Raw genomic sequence first — 21,442 nt, forward strand, 5'->3', positions numbered from 1 at the left:
TGGCTTATGTGTAAAATTTGGAGAATTTTTTAGTTTTTCTTACATCCTTGCACCCCCTACCAATAAACAGGCAAATAGGTAACAAAAGAAAGCAACATAAAGTACTAAAAAAATTCCTTAAGGAAAAGTAATATTTTAGTTCTGGTACTAATTCATTTTTGTTCTGGTACAGAATTGTAAATAATGTGCCTTTCAACTCTAAACAGCTTTTCATCCCAGTATTCCACAGCTTTTTGGCAGTCAAGGTAATATGATTCTTCTGTATTCATGCCACCAGCATTCTAGCAGGCAGGAAAGGTATTCCAAAAGATTGGGAGCCTGAATGGTTTCTGGATTGGGGCAGTTGGCCAGAAAATAACACCCCACAGTCACTGGGCTGCCTTAGTCCTTCAGGAGCATCTGAATGGCTCCCAGTTCCCAGGACTAGACTAAGAACACACAACCTTACATAGATATTTTCAAATAACACTTCTCCCCTTTGACTCTAAAAGTAATATATGACCATTGTAGACAATTTGTAAAGGTAAAAATAAAGAATAAAGTATATTCCTTCATTATTTCTTAATCTGAAGATAGCTACAGATAATATGTTGGTATATTTCTCATCATTGTTTTATGTGTGTATATTTCACCCATGTACTCAACATCCATTGAGATTATGTGACATATATAGTTCCTATAATATATGTCCTATGGAAATTTAGAATAAAAATCCCTCTTTGTCATGTGAATTTATTTTTTAGTTGTTCTTTTTAGATATACATGACAGTAGAGTACATTTTGACAACATGGAGTATAACTTATATAGGATCCTATTCTTGTGGTCATACATGATGTGGAATCACACTGGTCATGTATTCATATATGAATACAGGAAACTTATGTCCAATTCATTCTACTGTCTTTTCTATTTCCATCCCTCCTCCCTTCCCTTCATTACCCTTTGTCTAATCTAATGAACTTCTATTCCCTCCACCCCTCTTATTGTGTGTCAGCATCCGCATATCAGAAAGAACATTTGGTCTTTGGGTTTTTGGGATTGGGTTATTTCACTTACCATGATACTATCCAGATCCATCCATTTACTGACAAATGACATGTGAATTTTAAACAGTACTATAGATATATAATAATTGGGATGCAATTATGCAAAAAACACTTTGGGTTTGTTCTTTTTAATTGTACAGACAGAAAACTATAAGATATACCTTTTTATGTCAGTCCAATGCCTACTAGTTGAGCAATTTCTACAAACAAGATAGTGTACTAAATACTTTAAGAGATAAAGAAAAAATAAACATCAGGGCATTTACCTGGATATACACATAAGTAACTACCAAATGAAATCAGATAATAGTGATTCATGACAAAAGGACAACAAAATAAATTTGCAAATGATATAGACCACAGATAACATACTTCCAATTTGGGAGATTGTAAAGAAGGCTCATTTAGTTGAATCTTCGCATATTGGCTAGGATTTCAGTCAGCATATGATGGTGGCTGAAGAATGAGTAACCCCTCATGGAATGGAGGAAAAACATTCAGGATGGAATAGCATGAACAAAATCAGGAAGTGGGGAAAAGAAAGGAGAGATGTGTTTAGATAACTGCTAATTGTCGCTGGTGGTGGAAGAAAGTATCTATGAACTAAGCTGACTGTGCAGAGAATGAATTGAATTCGAGACTGAGTTTGAAGTAAAAACATAGAATGATCAGGGCTGTGCCCTAAGAATATCATCAGGTGGATCTTGGGGGTGTAGTTAGTGATAGAGTGCTTTCCTACCATATAAGCCCTAGGTTTGATTTCCAACATTGAAGAAAAATATGTATATATCTGACTTAAAATTCTTAGAAGGAAAGATGTGGCCAGATGTGTGAAGGGAGGTGTTCATATAAATATTTTCTAATCATCTAATTTTTTAAAGATATAAATTATTAATACACATTTATTTTGTATCCCCCCCAAAATACATTATTAGAAGTTGTTACAAAAGCATAAGAATTTCTTGATGTGTTTTAATGTCTCAACTTCCTTGTCATTAGTATTTGTTTTTATATAATTTATGGCTTGACAATAAAGTATTCATTTATTCTGACAAAAGAACAAATATTTTTTCTTTCATAAAATTTTTCATTCACTCGAAAAGCATTTATGGAGTAATTGTATGACATGAATAGTATATAATTAGCATTATAGGACTATGTCTCCTGGGTAATTTGATGTAAATTCTGGGACTGGAGATGCTTGAGCAAGAGAGATTTTGAATATCATTAATTGATTAGTTAATTAATATTTTGAAAAAAAAGAAGGTTTATTGCTTTGCTATCAAAGGAGAAACACAGGGGACTCCTATCCCAAAGGCTGTGATTTTGCCCATCTTCAGGAACAGGGGCTTTTGAAGGTGATTCAAAGGCTATATCCCATGTGTTCTCTAGAGTTGTAATTCACTTGTTAATTTGGGAGATAGTCATTTCTGAGATCTTCTGGTATAATCCTCAAACCTGGATTACTTCATTCCTATGGTGGGTGTGTATTCAAGGATATATAACTCTGCCTAGGATGGGAAAGAAAGGTAATCTTGTTCCCCCTGAGATTAGGGAGAGGGAGAGATTAGGAAGGAGCAGGAAGAGAGGAAGAGAAAGAAATCTATCCATTTAAAAACTAAGTTGCAGTTGCAGAGCAGCAAGGGCTATACTCAAAGCATAAAGTAGACCACTGTTACATTTTCTCACTGTCAGTTTATATATTCCATTCCTATGGAAAAATGGGCGATGACATCTTCAAGCTGTTTCCTGCTGAAAGGGGGCAAAGTTGGAGGAAGTAACCCAAAGTTCTTATTCTCTATTATGTGGGGGCATGGACAGTTAAGGGTATTCAGCATCAGAAAAGTTCAGAGGTCCACAGTGGCCGATGGTAGGTGATTAGACAAGGCATACATAGGACAGGGATCATGTTAAGACATCAATAAATAAGACAGGAAAGCATTACTAGTTGCACAAAAGCAACTAGTATTTAAGGCCAGTCTCTGAAAACCATGAATACAATAACTCATAATCATATCAGTGAAAAACAGATCGAGTTTATCAATGTAGGAAGTTAGGAAGATTTGTAAGTTTATGAGATCAGGCTCAAATTAACTCAGGACAAACTGATGACTCTGGAGTCCTTTGTGATCATTATTATTAGATACTCTCACACAAGAACCCTTTCTCTATAGTCTTCAGCTTTATTTACTTTTGGTAGGGCTGACACAAGTGTACATCTTAAGTTTCATAAAAAAAAACAACAACATTCCTTTTAAATGTCCATATAGAACTGTGCTTAGGCTGTAGTTTCCTGCCAGGTGTTTAAGACCAAGTTGGTCAAAACTGATTTTGTTCTTTTTTACTCTTAAGAGTCAGCTGAAATTCCTCAGAGATCACTCTTGGGGATGGATGTGAAGTTTCTCAGCTTCTTAAGCTTTCTTCTACCAGTAGTGCCACTGGGCCAGGATGGGTCAGGGTCCTGCTTCTCTTGAAAGCATCAGGAACATTTCCTGCTCCAATGATGCTCCTGGTAGGTTCCCTATTCTCTAGGGTTCTCTTGATCTTTCTGATCAGCAGATTGGGTGACTCACCAGAGTTTCAAGGCCCAGAGAAGGTTCCTGTTGTTCTCTGAATCCTGGTTGAACTTAGAGGGCAAGAGCCAAAATGTGGCTGATTTTTCTTTGACCCTTTTACTTCTTTGACTTTGGTCTTCAAGTTTTTAATTTTAAAGACCCAGGAAGCCAGTTTCACTAGTCTTAAAGAGAGTGTAACAGGTTATAACTTTAATATATATAATTTTACTGTTACACTTTCTTTTGTGTTATTATTAGTCAGCATTATATACTATCTGTCCTATAGGTGATGGCTTATTATCTCAAATTAACCCAGGTTTTTTTTTTTTTTTTTTTTTTTTAAGAAGCAGTGCTCTGGAAAACACTTATAGGCAACAGTTATGAAGTTTTCAAGGAAAACACAAACAAAATGAAATTAACAAGCAAAAACATATTCAGTTTGTGTAATAGCTATGAACCAAGAAAAATGACTTTTATAATCTTAAACCTTTACATTGCATCCCCAGTTTGAGATCATAGTAATCTTTACAACAAAAATCAACTTTTTGAACACGACTTTAAATGAGCTGAAGTCTAACCCATTTTGGAGCCATTCTAACACGGAATAAGGTGGGAAGCAGGGCTTTATCTCAGGTAAGGGGGGACTCTTCACAAATAATACAATATAACCTTATATCTGAAACATGATTCAAAGAAAGGTTAAGAGAGCTTTTAACTTTCTTTTTGTGGAAGAAGTAGCAGAATACTTCTATGTTTTTCAATGTCACCTTTAAACAGATCAGGATCTCCTTATTATCTTCCAAAAATACATTCCAATTCCAATTCCAGTGTTTAACACAAAATTATATATGTAACTTATTGACAACAGTTTGCTTTATCCATCAATAAAACATCCAATAACATGAATAAATACCAACAAAATTTGTTATTTTTATACAAATCAGAGACTTTTGCTATACATAATTTTAGTTTTGTAGAATGCCAACTTGGCAAAGTGCTCGCCTAAGCTTTACACTTAACTAAGTCTAGCTTTTAAAGTCCAATTTAGAATCCAGAGTGTATGGTAACAATAATCACAGGTCTGCAGGGGTTAACAAAAATCAAAGGATGGCCTTAAATCTCTTATACATTTAGAAAACAGTGTTAATGATCAGAAATTTACTTAGTGAAAGCAAACAGGTATAAAACAGGTCTTCAGATAACAGTGTGGCCTTTGTATGTCAGATACAATAATTGGTTATCTTGCCAGTAATCTTACATAAACTTTCATTTTATAACTTTTACATAACACTTAGACAAGGCTTAGACAGAGTTCTGAGATGCATACATATACCTAGTCGCCTATAGGTAGGGTGTCAACTATCTTGTTACAACTTAAATAACAGTTGTTTGTTTTAACAGTTATAAAGTAAACATTTAAAACTTTAAAACAGGTACAAACCCTAATTACTTTAAGACTTAGTTTCCCCAAATAATAAAACCTTAACTAATATAAGAAAATTATCTTGATAAGAGCAGATCAATGTTTCAGACTTTGCTTCACATCAGTACATTAAAGTTCAAATAACTTTAACTGATTATGCTAATTATAGCCAATTTAACCACCAGAAATATAAACTTTTTGAGATTTACCTTCCACAAACCTTCTGCAAGTTACTTAGACAGTCACTACTTTACATGCTTAATTTTCTTTCATCTTGAACTTTAGCCCAAGATTATTACTTTACCAGACAAAATACTTTCTCATCCAGAAACATTTCTTTTACCTTCTAATTTTCTATACTAAAATATATTTCCATACCTATATCTTTCTTTCATCTTTTTCTAGTTTTGGACCCTTTCTTAAATTCATATTCTGAAATAGTCCTTAAGAACATTATTTATACCTTTAATTTATACAACAAATTTCATCCCAGTAGAGGGTTGAACAATCCAGCATATACAAAAACTGTGCCTTAATCTTTTTCTCCCAGGTTGCATGCAAGGGGTTGGAGCACAGGATATTTTTGAGCCTGATATGTCTCTGTTATCATTATCACAATGTCATCAATTTTAAGTGAGTGCCCCTCTGTCAATTGTACCCAGAGGCTCCTTTTGGGCTTTTTTCTTATACTAGGCATACTGATATGCAAGGGAGGAGGCTCTTTCCATCCTTTTCTTTAGGCTTCTTTGAAAATTCTTTTGTGGATGCTGCCTACAAAACACAGGTTGGCTTTAGTTTCTGTCTTCTTTTCTGGATGCAGTTATTTAGTCTGCCAGTCCCCCCCCCCTAGTATTTAGTTTAATGGGATACTATTATAGAAAGAATTTCTTTGCCCCAATGCTGAATATCTCCTGGCCAAATGGGGTATCCTGTCAGATCTTAAAAGGGGAGACTATTCCTTCCCCTTTGTCATAAACAATGCTGGAAACTACCATCACATCCTTGTGGCCAGCAGCTTCCACCCCCCAGTGGCAAAAGAGAGCAGGGCAGAGGCCAGGTTCTCTTTGGCCATTTTTCTACAGCCCAGGCAGATTTTCTGGGATTCCCCACCTAGGTTAGGGCTGGTGTCCTTGACCCACAGTGAGATGTTCTACGGCTGCCTGGGGCCAGGCTGAGAAACAGTGCTAGGATTGCCAGCTCTGGGTTTAAAACATTTAAATTTTTTTGGAACCCTTTCTTCTGGTGTCCTGCTATCCTTGCACACCAGAGGCAGTGCCATCTGGCACCTTCAAATTAGTTTCTGACTGTTCAGAGCCCTTATCATGCAACTGCATAAATGTTTGTACATACAGAATCTCTTTCATATTCTTTACCCCTGACAGACAAATTTCAATGTCAAGATTATACAATAATCCAGAAAGCTATTCAAAAGCCAGATCAAAACAGTAAAACATTATCTTAGCTTATACCTATAGGTGGCCCTTCAAATTACTTTTTCTCTGACTGACAAACTTCAATTGCAAGATTATACAAAAAAGAAACAGAGAGAGACAATCAGAGAGGAGCCTCCAAACCATGGCCAACAGACAGAAACCTTTAAATTGACCAGCCAAGATCTTTTCCAGGAGACTTCCTACATGACTTATGCAGTATTGTCCATGTCTTAAAAGGGGAAATAACAGATAGAAACAAAACAAAAATGCAGATAGACAACCAGAGGGAATTCTCAAACCCAAAGACAACAAACAGATTAGAAGGGAGTAAATATCCCTACATTAGTGGTGCCACAGATGTCCCAGAAAGACGGACCAGCTGTTCCCACAGAGGAACCAGATGTACGGAGTTAAGGGTCTCCGGATACACATAGCGAGACTTACCAGATGGCCAAGTGTGTTGTGACTTTACTGAGTTCAGTTTTCTTTTTATCAAAGTGGATCATGATGGGGCAACCCGTACTATTCAGGGAGAAAAGGCAGGAGTTCCCCTGAAGCAAAAGGAGCTTCAGCAGCTGCTGGGACTGTCCCTCAGTTTCTCCCTTTACTCACAGGAATAGCTCCTCCAGTTTCAACCTGATGCAAACTCACCTGACTCCTAGCCCCTGCAATTAGTTGCTCTCAACAAGTTCGCCAGCACCTTGTATCCTCTGCATGGAAGTGGGGTCCTGGAAAGCTGGAGTGGGGGCTGCTCCTGGATCCCATCTGGGTCCACAAATTTATTGCCAAAAGCTCAGTCCTTGTCCTGGATGCTAATCTAATGATCAGGACATAGTTTTGAGAAAAAGGAAAATGGTTTATTGCTTTGTTAGCAAGGAGAAGCAGGGTACTCTCGTCCCAAAGCCTGTGATTCTAGACTATCATTAATTTAAAGAAAAATTGTTAGTACTTAAGATAGCCAAACTTGTTTAGTTGATGTTAATTATCCTATTTATTAAATATGTTGAAACTAAAAATTTCCTCATATTTTCTTCAATTTCCTTTCAAAAATTTTAAAGTATATCCCTTGCATTGCTTATTAACCATTTTGTTTAACTTTGAGTTGCTAAAAACTTTTGAAAAATGGGATGTGTTTTAGGGGTACTGTTTGTGTTGAAGATGGAAAATTGATTTTAAGCTTTCATTAAGTCAGCTTTTACATTATCTGTGCTGCACTTTCCCTGGTTAAATACACTTCTAGTGTAGGCAAAGGTTCTAGCTACTATTTATTCATGAAAGTGAGCCTGCTAATTATCTGCAAATAGCATGTCAAGTGACTTCAAAGTTAAAACACCTTTATGTAAAAGGTTTTCTCTTCCAATGTTTACTTTGGTCTTAGAACCCATTATTTAATTAAGCAGTTATATTGTTTATCCAGCTAATGGGATTCACTATCACTAAATACAAGAAAACATTTACCCCAATCCAAGAATATACTAGGACAATTATTGTTATGGATTATATTGATGGATTCTTTTCATCATAACACCTTTCAAATTTTAAAACACATCTTTTTAATTGTTAGATCAAAGTGCTCCTGAATCCATTTCTTTAAGCCTTATCACATACTCTAAGATCTCAATTTTGCTGCTGCATAACTCCTTTCCCTTCTAAAGGCAAGAATAAATCAAAGCAGGGATAGCAATACAAAAATTACAATGCAAAAACAAGGCTTAGTGGTAATGCTTAGAACCTTAATAACCAAATATCCTCAAGCACACTCTCATGAATTTTAATGTTTCTATAATATCCCATATTTTTTTGATCCTAATAGTATTTTCTACCTCTACCAGTTTGTTCCAGACTTATTTGATATTACTAATGGTATATGGAATATAAAGCTGGTCAAAGCCAGGGAAACTTTGTAACTATAGACACTTGTAGTTTTGGTAGGGTATTGGTGTTCTAGACCCAAAGGATTCAGACATAATCAATCTGAAGGTTACACAAGAGCAGACACATCATAAGCTGCCAAGATTATCTAATGGTTATTTGAATTCTTAACTGCATTGGTTAACGTCAAGACCTGTGTATTTATGATTTAAATAATAATCTGTTTTAGTTATTTTTCCTGTTTTAGATTTGCTAATTCACCCAACCATCTTGAAAATGAGGGATCGATACTTCTACATTGTCTATCTATATAGCTAACTATCAATCAACCATCTTGAAAACAAGTTATGACTGTATATTATCTCTTCTCCTCTCCCTCCTCTTCTTCTTCACAATGGAGAACAGATATGGGCAATCACTACCTTTGGAAGAAAAAAATGTTCATGTTCTGTAGGTGGTTGATCAACTCTACCATGGATGGTAGGTAACATTTTTACTTCACAACTCATCATTATCACCCCAGACCTTCATGTAAGTGCTCAGAAGTTGCAGTTTCAAATCACAGAGTATTTAATATGGGGAAATGCTTAATCACCATTTTCCCATCTCACCTGTTTCTCATCCAATGCTGTCCTAGAACATTCTTGAGGGAGAGTCATTTAGTCTCTGTTTAAAAGTATGTATGATAAAAAGTTCATTATTTCATCAGGTAGCCTATTCCATCTTTAATGGTTGTGAGAGTTAAAAAGTTATCCTTTAGGAATCAGACATTGTGGCACATGCCTGTAAGCCGCTAGGATGCTGAGGCAGAAGGATCACAAATTTGAAGCCAGTCTTGGCAATTTAGACAGACCCTGTCCCAAAATAAAAAAGGGAGTTGCTTGGGATGTAGCTCAGAGATAGAGCATTTGTCCTGCATGTGTGAATGTGTGAAGCCTCAGGTTCAAACCCCAGCACTAAAAAGAAAAAAAAAAAAAAGAAAAAAAGAATTAAATTTGGTTTAACTTTGGTCCCTATGCTTTTTCACTCACTGATATTATTTTGGCTTATAGAAACTACTTAGAATAGTCCACCACATCTTCCTCAGGACAATCATTCTGATGCTGGAAGTGAAATTTAATTCTTGCCTCCTTCCCAAAGCTAATTTTCTCCAAATTAATTTAGCATGGATTTTAAAATGTGGAGTCCTGTTTCTCTACCCGCAGAGGTTTTCATACATTAGGTGTTTGGTGATCTTTAGGATTTTTGTCTTTTTTGTAGTGTGGTCTGTATTTGAAGCTAAGTAGTTTTATCAACTTGTTTCCTGTCTATAGAATTAGGAGGGTCTGACAGTTTTCTTTAATTTTATGTTTTTAATTTCAAGATGCAAGTGTTTCTATTGACAAAAAAATTCTCAATAACTTTGTATGTTTTCTGGCATATTAGAAGGAAGAGGTTTGTCTACAAATTTTCCTTAGATAATCTCATTTCTCTTTGGGGGTTCTGTTAGATGGCTGAAATGATCTATGAATCACTTACTTAATTTCTTTGCAGAGTTGTTTGTATGACTGAATACTCTCAATTTGTAGTAATCTTTCTGAGGTATTAGGAGAAGTTTCATCAGACACACTCAGCTTTTTCTTTACGATATACTTTCTCAATAGTGAATCTCTTCACTGAGAACTTTAAATCATTGAGTTGTGTGTGGATCCTTTTTGTTTCACAACCATTTCCCTAATTTCTCTTGTTCTTTTCACATTTTACTATAAGCAGGAAGAAGCCGGGAGGCATCTTCAACACTTTACTTGGAAATCTCACCTACACACTCAATTGTATTATTTACAAGTTTTGCTTCCCACATAACTGGAGGGTGTGATTTTGCTAAGCTTCCTACCACTATATAACAAGCATCACCCTTCCTCAAGTTTCCAGTAACATGATCCTCTTTGCCTTCTGAGTCCTTATCACTAACCACTTTGATGTCCACATTTCTACCAATAAGATGTTTATGATGATTTAGATATTTGCTGAGGTAATATGTTTTCTCTGCCAAAATCTGTACCAGAAAAGCTGAAATGATAGGAGCTATATAGTGACAAATTTATAATAAGGAATTGATTTATGTGATTGTAGGAAATGGCAAACCAAGCCCATAATCATAAAGTGGACTACTAGGAAAGGCAAGCTGGAACCCTCAGCCATAGGCTAAAGCTTTTATTCACAGGTAGACATCTTCCCTTTCTGCTTTTCCCTTTCCAGTTACCCCTTCCCTCCTTGTAACACTCCTCCTCCTCCTTGTAACACTCAGCTCTGTTTTCTAGGCCTTTCATCTGACTGGAAGGCCTGACTGAATTAGGCCCACTCCAATTATCTAGGATGATCTCTCTTAGTCATATTATTATGGGCTTTAATCACATATAAAAATGCCTTCATAGTAACACACATATTGATGTCTGCTTGCATAACTGTGAGCTGTAGCCTAGTCATGTTGACACATTAAAAAGACCACCACAGTGTCCTGTATCATATTTCTCCACTAACCAAAATTGTCTCCTCACATACAACCCATTCATTTTCATGGGAAATTCAGGCTTTACAAGGCTTTATTCTCAGAAATTTGTTAAGACTCAAGAAAGAAATATTTGTATATAATGGACTCATTAAACAAAATAGTTCTTCAGTTAGCAGTTACAGCTTTATAAGTTGAAAATGATTTCCTGACAAGGACTTAAGAACGTGTCATGTACATTAAACATAGATTTCTTTTTGCTGAAAATGGCATTAGCGTTGTTTAAATAGTCTGTTGCCTTGCCAAAGACTAGCAACATTGGCCTCACCCTGGAGCTTGTTAGAAATGCAGACTTCAGTGCCCACTGAAGGTTTCCTAAATCAAAATTTGTGCCACAAAGCTTCCTAGGTGGATTCATTTGCATTTTGAACTTTGAGAAGCACTAGTCCTAACAGATATTTATTTATTTATTTCTCTCTCTCTCTTTCCTTCCTTTTTGGGGAGAGTGATATGGGGGAGTGAACTCAGGGGCGCTCAACCACTGAGCCACATACCTAGCCCTATTTTGTATTTTATTTAGAGACAAGGTCTCACTGAGAGGAGGAAAGATTTTCTCCTTGAGCTGTGGGAAGAAGTGCAGACTTGCTGACATCATGATTTTGGACTTCTGGCCTCCCAGAATGTTGAGTGCTTAGTGCCTCACTTTTGCTGAGGCTGGCTTTGAACTCTCAATTCTCCTGTCTCAGCCTCCCGAGCTACTGGGATTACAGGTGTGTGCCATCGCGCCCAGACCTAACAGATATTTCTGCCAAATAAAGCCCTCCATTTTTCTTTCTCTGTCATATTCCACATGCTTTGAATATTCTTTCCTCTAAAAATCTGAAAACATCATTCCAGAGCCCAGGTGTTTTCAATATGGAAGGTGAAACATACATAAGGTAAATAGATACTGATTATTTTATTAGCATTTTCCCTTTATGAAGGGAAAAATTAATGGTCAAAGAATATCTACATAAAATGTTTTCTAGGATGTTATGAAGACTAAATGAGAAAATAATAGACAAACAATAGATTACTAGGTAACTATTATTTTTTAGGCACAGTTATTATTGCATTACTTACATGACAGTTCAGAGAGGTGATTATTGTGATTATCATTTTTCCAAAAAGAAAAAAAAAGAAGAAAGAAATAACCAGTAAGGAACTTATTTAAGGGCTCACAGTAACTGTGCATAAAAACTCAAGCAATCAGACTTCAGAGCCCATATGCTTGCCTATATTGCCTCCAGTGCAAATTGTTAAGATTTGTGTGATGACTATACACATAATCAAATGTTGTTATTTTATTTTGAAAATAATTCCAGAAAATTTTTAGGGCACCAATGCACTGTTTAATTAAAACTACAGTCAGTTCAACAATACCTCTCTGAATTTCTATCGTAGTGGATATATATGCCTTCTGGGGCCTACATCCCCCTCAGGAATAACACACTAATTTTATTTTGGGATACCACTCACTCTCATTTATTTGATTAGGATGAAATTATATCTTTTCCATCTCCTGTTTTCCAGGAGTACACAGGTGACTCACGCCTGTTCTGTCATCATATTCCAACTCACTGACCATACGACTGGGTCACAGATGGGCCTGTGACCAGGTAAGTCCGTGAATTCGATTCAGCCTGGTAGTTAATAACATGCTGGTTGATTATTCCAAATCAAAAGAGTGAAAGAGTAAGAAGGGAAGTCATAGAGCAAAGAGGGGAACCTAGAGAGAGTAAAATCACTGAAAGCACTCTAAAGGGTTTCAGGAAGTGATGCATCAATATTATCAACTTGATAATTGGGCAATGTTTATGTTTTGAAGTTAACAACCAAAATACTTGGATAAAATATTCACTTTAAGCAACTGTAAGTTCAGTCATGATTGATTGTCCCCAGCAGGATTTGAATCTGTGTAAATAGGCATTTCATTGATTTTTTTTCAAAAGAGCAGATAGGTGAGCTCATTAATTTCTTTTTTAAATCAAAGATTTCCTTTTAGGGATTTTTTTCCTTCACTCAAGAAAATACTGAATGAGTCAGGGTGCTAATCTGTTTTGCTCTCATAATTCTATTTTCGTATTATAGAGATGTTTTTCAATGTGCTAATAATTGCCTAGTGGGTTGGTAGTGACTTATTTTTACTCATTTACAACTTTTTATCAGATCTGAGATAAGCATCAAGCATTGTACCAGAGGGAATGAGATTCAACAGTGTCCCATCGCCTAGAATGTAAGTGATCTATAGAGCTCCTGACTTAGAACGTGAGGGACGTGGACACTTGGTATTGAATTACCTACAGAAATATTTGTATAGGATGTTAGGATCTTGAAATGAGATCATCCTGGGTTATCAGGATGGTTCCTAAATCCAAAGACAAGTGTGTCCTTACAACACATCATGTTTGGATGGAGGCAGAGAATTAAGTCACCTGAGACTTAATTCTCTGAGGGGAAGAGGGGAGGAGAGATTTTCTCCTTGAGCTGTGGGAAGGAGTGCAGACATCATGATTTTGCTGACATCCTGATTTTGGACTTCTGGCCTCCTAGAATGTTGAGAGATAAAATCTGTTGTTTTAAGCATTAAGTTTGTGGTAATTTATTGCAGCAGCCAAGGAAACTAATATGCTAGTTCATACAGATTACTTAATTAAGGATTCTTTTGGTGTTGTTTTGCTTCATAATAATTTGGAGAAACCAATATCTCTACCTCAACTGTTGCTTCCATCCAATGGAGACTTTTGTCTGTGTTTTGATGTTTGGTGAAAAGCCAAAGGTTAGCATTTCTTGATTATTATTATTATTTTTTTACCTACCATAGATGCCCAAGGAAGTACAACTGCTTCACAAATATGACATTTCTAAATAAAGTGGTTTCAATAGTGGTCTGGAGAGCCACACACTTTCTAAAAAAGTGGTACTGGTCCTGAAAGGATATTTCTACCTGGGCAAAGTCCCATTTACAGAGTTCCACATGTGTGCAGTTTTCTAGACCAGGGAGCCAGGAGACCTTGCTTCCAGCCCTATCATCTCTGTGGCACTTCAAGCAACTCACTTTCTCTTATTGCCTGATGTGCCATTCTGAGAGTGTGGTTAAATTAATTTTTAGATGCCTTTAAAGCAATCATTCACCCAAAGGAGAGTATGTCCACTCCCCTTTATTCTTTCTACTTCGCCCTGTTGGTTTTCCTCTTATCACTCAGCACTACTGGGAATTTTATGAATACTTGCTTATCTGCCTTCCTACCTCTCACTCTCTTAGTTGAAAGAACATAATAAAAGTGCATTTAGCACACTGTCTGGCACATAACATGCCCTCAATAGAAATGCAGTAAATAAGTAAACAAATAAATAAGTGAATATTTGAGCAGAAACCAAGAAAAGGGTCTATTTTCTTTGGTGTTGGAATCAGACTGAACCAGAAAATATTTTACCCCCACGTCAATATTATTAAATTTCGGGATCGAAGAATAAGTGGTCATTAGTTCACCTCTCCTCCCAGATGCATGAGTGCCCTCTTCAGCCTTCCTGACCAGATGACCAAGATGTTGGCTGAAGCATCTTTGATGACAGGAGACTCACTCCCTCACAACTTCTGGTCTTTTCTATTTCACTTTCTTTCCCCACTCCTCCCAATTATTGAAAGCTTTATGGTTAGCACTTCCTACACCTGCTGCAGCAGAGGTCTTGGAAGCCTAGGGGTCGGGGAGAAAAGGGGAACCCCAGTGTCACCCTCAAGTCTGAGAGCCACTGGTTCAAGGGGGGAGGCTGTGGCTGACTCCCCGAGGAACTAGCGACGCCGTGTTCCCGCTGCGTTGCCTGTGTTCTCCGCCTTCCTGCTGGCAGGGGGTCTTCCTTCCCGAGGTCAACTCCCTGCCGCCACCCAGATCACCTACGCGGCCCCCAGCTCCGCTCCGGGTCCGCTCCTCCCTCCCTGGAGCCACCACCCAGCTCCGCCCTCCCCGCTCCCTAGCCCAGCCCGCTCCTTCTCAGCCACTCCTCCCCACACGCCCTCCTCTCCGGAGAGTTTCCCTGCACCTACGGCCAGGAGTTCGGACACGGCAGCCCAGCGGAGCCCACGGTCAGCAGAGCGCTAGCGACGCAGGTGCCCGAGCCCCGGAGCCGCCGCCATCTCTGCCTCGGTAGGCATTGGCTTTCTGGATCTAGGTAGGACCCGCTTCCCCGCTTCCCTCTCCTCCACTCTTGCTGTCACCCTTCCTGCTACGGGAAGCTCTGAAGCGGCGCGCTGGGGCGCGTGTGGCGGGCGCAGAGCCCGCGGGGGACTTGGGGATTGGGTGTTCGAGGCCAGCCTTTCAGGGTCTCGAGGGGCAGCAAGCGGCGGGATCGCGGGTGCGTGGGTCGCTGGGCGACTTGGTCCCCGGGGCGAGCAGGATGGGGCGCCCACTGGTTGCAGCTGGTGGAGCCTGGGCGCGCACCTGCGGGGCAGCGGAGAGGACTTGCCATCGGGGGAACTTCTTTTCCAGGCCTCCGGTCTACTTTGGAAACGGAACTGCGACTTGAACCTGTAAGCCCTGGGGCCCCGAGGGAGAATTTGTTGGTTTAAATGATAAAAGAAAAAAAAATGTGTTTGTTGAGACTGTAGATCTCGGCTTCAGTTTCCTACCCTCTCCACCTTCCCGGGAGCAAATTAAAAACAAACCCCCACCCCCAGACAAATCCAACCAAATAAACCCAAACCCCAAGCCCCAGTCCAACCAAAGCACCGATTTAAAGGGATTTGTGCTGAAAAGAGATCCACCTGAGGAATCATTTTGGAAACCCCAGGTATGATGTTGCCGGGTAAGAAATTGGTTATTGCCGGTGCTATTTCTAGAAATTGTGTTTGCTAACAGAAGATGAGAGTGACTCTTGTAAACCTCAGGAAGTTCTTTAAACAGAAGGAGCTGCCTGGAGTGTCCACAATTATTTAAGTATATTGAAACAAATGCTCTTTCAGAGCTCTGGACTTGGGAGTCAGAAAATCTGAATTTTGATATTATCTGTGATGCTGTGGTTAGCTTAACCTCTGTGGGCCCCAGTTTCTTCATCTTTCAAATGAGAGAGCTGGATTAGGATCATTTCTGAGGGCTTTTTAGTAATATCTAAGTTGTATCCCAGATTTAAAAAAATGTGTAATTCTTTAACTCTTTTAATCTGTTACAAATATTGCTGGTTTCATGAAACATATGTGTGTGTGTTGTGTGTGTATATATATATATGTGTGTGTATATATATGTATATACACACATTATCTATCTATCTATATCTATCTATCTATCTATAGATGTGTGTGTATCTTGGCATTTGTTTTATATGCATTTATTATTTATATTTTCAGGTTTTCCAGCCCAAAGTTGTAGAGAATACAAAACATTTGCAAATAACTCAGAAATATATAGCTTTTATATGAATATTTAGAACACCCCCCAAACTAACTTTAAGAATCAGGTTTACCTTTAGGTCAATAGTTGCAACACTATTGAAAAAATATGTGGCTTTAGCATAGCACTTATTCTCTTCCAGTATTATACATTTGGAGGAAATAAAAATTGTTTTGGAGATAAACAAAAATTGTATCTTTGCTATCAATTACTGCTTTTGTAGAATGTTTGTTACTTTTTAGCATAAAGTTGTGTACAGAATGTTAAAAAAATGGTTTCAGACCACTTCAGAGCCTCTTTGAAATTAAGCTCAATAGCAGAGATGCCAATTTTAGTAATATATTTAGTTGACTTGGAATGAATCCCAGAAAGTAGCAGAGGTTAACTAAACAGATAAACCAGAAATTAAGTATTGACACACACACACACACACAAAATTTGTACTATAAAGTTTCAGTGTCCCTAATGCTTCCTTTTTGATTTAAAAAAACTAGAAACAATCCCTGACTTGTTTAAGCAGAGAATGATTAAATAGCTTTTGTTACTCCTTGTAACAAATATTGACCATGGTGTTTTCAGAATGATTTGAGATTTGGTCATGGCTAGTTAGGATAGGCTTAGAAGTGTTTCTAGCTCTTTTTGTTGGCTTTGGCCTAAAATAATAAAATCACCTTTAACCACCCACATGTGCATGTGTACAGTTTGGGAGAGTAGAATGGATTTGAAGTACTCATTTATAAATGTGTTTTAACTTACTTTTCATTGTCTTGCCTTTGGGATGGAAATATCAATCATTCAAGCATTTATCTTTCCTCATATTCTCTGGTCAAGTAGATGGGCATCTCCTGAAACAGACACTCATAGAGTTAAGTAAATTGCTTGTTGATAGAACAGGGAGTAATAGTAGAACTCACATACCCTGGCTGCTATTGCTTAAAAAACAACTGAATCATTGGATGGATTTGATTGCTCATGGTCCACAGCCAACTCATTCATGGACTGGGAGTGTCTTTGTGGTTGGCATAGGCTGTAGTCCTCTTTTGCAGTGTTACTCTTTCACAAATTTATCAAGGAAAAAAGTGACCATCTTTTCACACGTAGATCACTATTGTAGGACTAAACTTTTTATGTTTGTGAAGTATCTTTAGAAAATCTTAGAATTAAGACCTAAATGTATCGAGGAAAAAAAAAAAAAGAATTCCCTTGGCTGATACTGTACTGCATTTTTTATTCTGGGAGCCAAACACATGTACTAAAAATATGTCCTGTGGAGTTAAAAATGAAGAAAAAGGCTTAGGATCTGTTCTAATTCTTAAGATTTTATGTGATTTACAAATTCCGATTTTAATTAAATTAGAAAGGCTCAAACGTTCACCTACTGGCCAGATTTAGTACATATAGCCTTTTGGATTTTCTCTTCAAATTTCATCTGCTTATAATTTGGAATATTATTTCTCAAATACTTTTTATGATTCAATAAAAAAGATATCTTTTGTCTTTTCACACACATGATCTTAGTAATCTTAAAAAATTTAATACTTTGAACCATAACACAAATAACAAGTATATAAGACATATTTATTGATATACACATAACAGATGATTTTAACAGAATTATAAGGCCTCACTACTTAGTACTCAAGAAAGAACATTGCCGACATCCGGAAACTTGTTGTTTGATCTCTCCTTATTGCAAGCTGAGTCTGAAATTTTCTTAAAAGAAAATTAACATGACTTTAGTAGCATTCTTCTGTAGATTATTTTGCTTAACATTTTGTTTGTGAGATGAAGCCGATTCTTCTTTATTTTTAATTTTTTTCTGCACTTTTTCTTAACCCCATTCTTATCCAACTTCAGTTTTCAGTAGTCTGCCAGAAGTACTTCAAGGTCTGCTGCTGTTAAGGTCAACAATGATACCACCTTTGCTAATGCATCAGTCAATTGTTAGTGTTCATCTTATTTTCCCTGTTTCTTGATTTCCAGGACACCTTGTACACTATTTGATTTTCCTCCTTCCCTGGCTGCTCTTTTCTCTCTGCTTTGCTGGACTCTCCTCTCAGAGGTTTTTTTGTTTTGTTTTGTTTTGTTTTGGTACCAGGGATTGAATTCAGGGGCACTGGAACACTGAGCCACATCCCCAATTCTATTTTGCATTTTATTTAGAGACAGGGTCTCACTGAGTTGCTTAGCACCTCACTGTTGCTGAGGCTGGCTTTGAACTCGAGATTCTCCTGCCACTGGGATTACAGGCATGTGCCACACATCTGGCTCTCTCAGAGGTTTTAACCTTGCAGCGCCTTAAGGTATAGAGAATTTTTCTCTATACTCTTTGACGATTTTATGCAATCTCTATATTTTATACTGAGAACTCAAAAAGCAATAGCTTAAGGCTTGATATCGCCCTCTGAACTTCAGACCTTATGATCCAGCTGCCTAACAACATTTTCATTTGGATGTCTAATAGACATTTTCAGTTCAAACAGGCTCCAAATGGAATTTTCATCTTGCCCAAACCTACGTATTCTACAGTCTTTTCTATCTTCAACTTTCCAGTTGGTTAAGCCCCAAACCTTGGAGTCATCTTTGATCTCCCTCATTCTGTCATATGTTATATATTACATATTAGGAAATGTTTGCCTTGTCTTCAAAATAAATATAATCACCTTTTTTTCACCTCCATGGCTGCCACCCTGATATAAACTGCCCTCATCTTGAGTTACTGCAAGGACCTTCTAACCAGTATCCCTGTTTTTAATCTTTTTCTCTCTTCAGTTCGTTTTTAGAAGGACAGTCAGAGTCAGATTTTGACACTTTTCTGCTCCAGTCTCCAATGGTTTTGTAGTTCATACAAAGTAAATTTCAAAGTCCTTAGGATAACCTTTCTGGTCTTTCTGCCCTTCCCTTTACCTATCTAATCTCTTTTCCTACAGTTCTTCCTCTGATTTAGTTGCAGCCATACTGGGCTCCTTGCTATTCCTTGGATAAATTGGGAGCCATCTTTGTTTCCTCTGTTGGGAATGCTCTTTTCCCAGAGATCTGCATGATTTATTCTGTCACAGTCATTTCCTTTTTGTTCAAAGGTTTCCCTTTCAATTTAAAATTGTAGATTGTCTTTTATCTGTATTATATCTTTTTGGTTTTCCTTTGCTTTTCACCATAGCATTTCTCTACCTTTTAAAATACTTTATTATTATTTTTTTCCCTGTTTGGTTCATCCTGTCTTATCCCTAGTATGTGAAATAGGGTCTAGCATTTAAGAGGAAAGCCATATTTTTTTCCCTGTTGATTGAATACTGTTGCTTGTTCATTTTCATTGCTGGATTTATTTCATTGTATAAATATGATACATTTTAAATCTTGATTCTGAGTATGGCTATTTAGGTTCTTTCCCTTTTCTTCCCTTGTTCTCTTCTTCCTTTTTGTTTTGTTACTGAATTATTTCAGAGTACCACAGCCTGGGTAATTTTTAAGTAACAGAAGTTTATTTGGTTCATGATTCTAGAGGCTGAGAAGTCTAAGAGCAAGGAGCCGCCTATGATAAGGGTCTTCTTGCTGTCTCATAGCATCACAGAGGGGCAAGCAAGCACAAATGAGAGAGGGCAAGAGGGGGCTGAACTTAGAACAAACCCATTCCAGCAATAGTGTCAATTACTTCATTCATGAGGGCAGAGCCCTAATAACCTTATATCAACTCTTATTAGCTCCCCCTCCCTACACTGTTGTATTGAACACATGAACTTGGGGGAAGTTACTCAGACCCTACCAGTTACTATAAATAGAGCAGCTGTGACCCATCCTTTACAACTATCCTAGTACATAGGTACAGGAGATTTTTTAAGAGTATACAAGTAGTAGGCAAATTCCTGGGTTACAGGACTTGCAGATTTCCACTTTATTAGATAATGCCACACTTCTTAAGTGTGGTCTTACCAATTTATATTCTTACTTTTGTTGTTGTATATCTTTGACAAAACTTGGTATTGACTGAACATTTAAGTTTTGCTCATCTGATAGGTGTGTATCATATCCTTAATATTCATTTCTTTAATTAGTAGTGAGATTGAAGATACTGATATAACTTCTCTACCTTTCTTTTGTTGGTATGTGCTTGGTAAATCTTTTTTGTCATCCTTTTGTTTTCAATTTCTTCATATTATTTTTGGATATATCTCCATATGATGGTATATGTCTTATTTCCATCCTTCTCCATTCAAGCTGAATTTTTGGATGTGTTTCTTATAAACAACATATATTCCTTAAGATGTTTTACATTCAATATCTTTTCACTGAAGAATTTAGTCAATTTCTATTCAACTTGATTAGTGATGTATTTAGATTTGTGTTTACTCATCTATCATTTTTATTTGTGCTGTATTTTTGGTTTATTGCTCCCTTTTTTATTTTTATATTTTAGATTGATTCCTTTTTTCATTCTAAATTTTCTATAACTACTTTAAAAATTTCTATAATTCAGTGATTATTGTAGAAGAATCATGAGTCCTTTAGTCATCAAATTTGAAAATGAATGAAGTTTGAACAGTAATGAATCGAGGAACATACAAGGGCATTAGCTTACTTTAACCCCATTTAAACTCTCTTGACATATATTACCAATATCTTGAAATTCGTTTATTCAACAAACATTTATTGAGCACTTAGTCTGCGTTAAGCATTATTTTAGATGTTGAATAAAACAAATGACCATCGCTGTACTTGTTAAACACAACAGGGGACAGACAGAAAAATGAACAATCTAAATGAGCAAACTGTGCCATATATTGGAAGGTGATAAGTGCTACAGAAAAGAGAAAAAAAAATAGAGAAGGCGAAAAGGATGAGGAACGCTGAGCAAGGGAACGAGAGGGAGTGCCCAAGTGCAATGGAAGTAGCTGAGCACATCCCACTCTTGACTCAGTCAGTTCATCATGTAAGTGTTTTATCTGTTATAATAGATGATAGCTAAAGGTTTAAGCCAAATAGAGATTCTCAGGAGTCTCCATAATGATATTACAATAGGATTTAAAAATGTGAAGTCATGTTTAAGAATGGCTGTCACCAAATATCTGTTTTGTGAAGGTCTAGGACAACTTTTTCTCAGAATTATATTTTCTAATTTTACTTAGCAGCTGTTCCTGGATGTCTAAATGTATGAACATTGAGAGACTATCAACAGGAGATAATTGAACAATTAGATTTCTGTA

At 37.1% G+C, this 21,442-nt stretch overlaps 1 protein-coding gene across 26 annotated transcripts in view; it reads left to right on the forward strand.

The window, feature by feature from the left end:
* Lepr (leptin receptor) overlaps window positions 1-21,442 on the forward strand; it is a 164,786-nt gene that overhangs the window by 59,673 nt on the left and 83,671 nt on the right. For 15 of the 26 annotated variants that reach the window (XR_013427850.1, XR_013427851.1, XR_013427852.1 and 12 more), the window contains 2 exons: window positions 12,391-12,476; window positions 14,363-15,027. The gene's annotated coding sequence lies outside the window, so the exon portion shown is untranslated. Of the gene's footprint in view, window positions 1-8,735; window positions 8,811-11,398; window positions 11,589-12,390; window positions 12,477-14,362; window positions 15,028-15,274; window positions 15,386-21,442 lie in introns of all 26 variants that reach the window. The other 11 variants (XM_078026431.1, XM_078026440.1, XM_078026435.1 and 8 more) reach the window with 6 other exon arrangements.

The sequence above is a fragment of the Ictidomys tridecemlineatus genome, chromosome 11, assembly GCF_052094955.1.
Source record: "Ictidomys tridecemlineatus isolate mIctTri1 chromosome 11, mIctTri1.hap1, whole genome shotgun sequence".
Classification (NCBI taxonomy): domain Eukaryota; kingdom Metazoa; phylum Chordata; class Mammalia; order Rodentia; family Sciuridae; genus Ictidomys; species Ictidomys tridecemlineatus.